Here is a 2,088-nt window from a genome sequence, read left to right on the forward strand (position 1 = left end):
TGGAGAGAAATAGGTGAACTGACTCAACAATAAAAGTAAAAGAATGGTCCTCATAGAGGAAAAGCATCGATTGCTATATTTGTGCTAGAGCTTTGATTTTGAAAACATGAAACAATTTTGTCAACGGTAGTAATAAAGCATATGCATCATGTAAATTATATCTTATAAGTTGCAAGCCTCATGCATAGTATACTAATAGTGCCCGCACCTTGTCCTAATTAGCTTGGACTACCTGGATCTTTGCAATGCACATGTTTTAACCAAGTGTCACAATGGGGTACCTCCATGCCGCCCTGTACAAAGGTCTAAGGAGAAAGCTCGTATTTTGGATTTCTCGCTTTTGATTATTCTCAACTTAGACATCCATACCGGGACAACATGGACAACAGATAATGGACTCCTCTTTAATGCATAAGCATGTGGCAACAATTATTATTCTCATATGAGATTGAGGATATATGTCCAAACTGAAACTTCCACCATGAATCATGGCTTTAGTTAGCGGCCCAAAGTTCTTCTCTAACAATATGCATGCTCCAACCATGAAGGTGGTAGATCTCTCTTACTTCAGACAAGACGGACATGCATAGAAACTCACATGATATTCAACAAGGAAAAGTTGATGGCGTCCCCAGAAACATGGTTATCGCACAACAAGCAACTTAATAAGAGATAAAGTGCATAAGTACATATTCAATACCACAATAGTTTTTAAGCTATTTGTCCCATGAGCTATATATTGCAATGGTGAATGATGGAATTTTAAAGGTAGCACTCAAGCAATTTACTTTGGAATGGCGGATAAATACCATGTAGTAGGTAGGTATGGTGGACACGAATGGCATAGTGGTTGGCTCAAGTATTTTGGATGCATGAGAAGTATTCCCTCTCGATACAAGGCTTAGGCTAGCAAGGTTGTTTGAAGCAAACACAAAGTATGAACTAGTACAGCAAAACTCACATAAAAGACATATTACAAGCATTATAAAACTATACATTGTCTTCCTCGTTGTTCAAACACCTTACTAGAAATTATCTAGACCTTAGAGAGACCAATTATGCAAACCAAATTTTAGCATGCTCTATGTATTTCTCCATTAATGGGTGCAAAGCATATGATGCAAGAGCTTAAACATGAGCACAACAATTGCCAAGTATCACATTACCCAAGACATTATAGCAATTACTACACGTATCATTTTCCAATTCCAACCATATAACAATTTAACGAAGAGAAAACTTCGCCATGAATATTATGAGCTAAGAACACATGTGTTCATATGAACCAGCGGAGCGTGTCTCTCTCCCACACAAGCATGATGTAATCCAATTTATTCAAACAAAAACAAAAACAAAAAGCACACAGACGCTCCAAGAAAAAGCACATAAGATGTGATGGAATAAAAATATAGTTTCAGGGGAGGAACCTCGATAATGTTGTCGATGAAGAAGGGGATGCCTTGGGCATCCCCAAGCTTAGACGCTTGAGTCTTCTTGATATATGCAGGGGTGAACCACCGGGTGCATCCCCAAGCTTAGAGCTTTCACTCTCCTTGATCGTAGTATATCATCCTCCTCTCTTGACCCTTGAAAACTTCCTCCACACCAAACTCGAAACAACTCATTAGAGGGTTAGTGCACAATATAAATTGACATATTCAGAGGTGACACAATCATTCTTAATACTTCTGGACATTGCATAATGCTACTGGACATTAGTGGATCAAAGAAATTCATCCAACATAGCGAAAGAGGCAATGCGAAATAAAAGGCAGAATCTGTCAAAACAGAACAGTTCGTATTGACGAATTTTAAAATGGCACCAGACTTGCTCAAATGAAAATGCTCAAATTGAATGAAAGTTGCGTACATATCTGAGGATCATGCACGTAAATTGGCATAATTTTCTGAGCTTCCTGCAGGGCAGTGGGCTCAGATTCGTGACAGCAAAGAAATCTGGAACTGCGCAGTAATCCAAATCTAGTACTTACTTTTCTATCAAAGACTTTACTTGGCACAACAAAACATAAAACTAAGATAAGAAGAGGTTGCTACAGTAGTAAACAACTTCCAAGACACAAATATAAA

This window comes from Lolium rigidum, chromosome 6 (genome assembly GCF_022539505.1).
Source record: "Lolium rigidum isolate FL_2022 chromosome 6, APGP_CSIRO_Lrig_0.1, whole genome shotgun sequence".
Lineage (NCBI taxonomy): Eukaryota > Viridiplantae > Streptophyta > Magnoliopsida > Poales > Poaceae > Lolium > Lolium rigidum.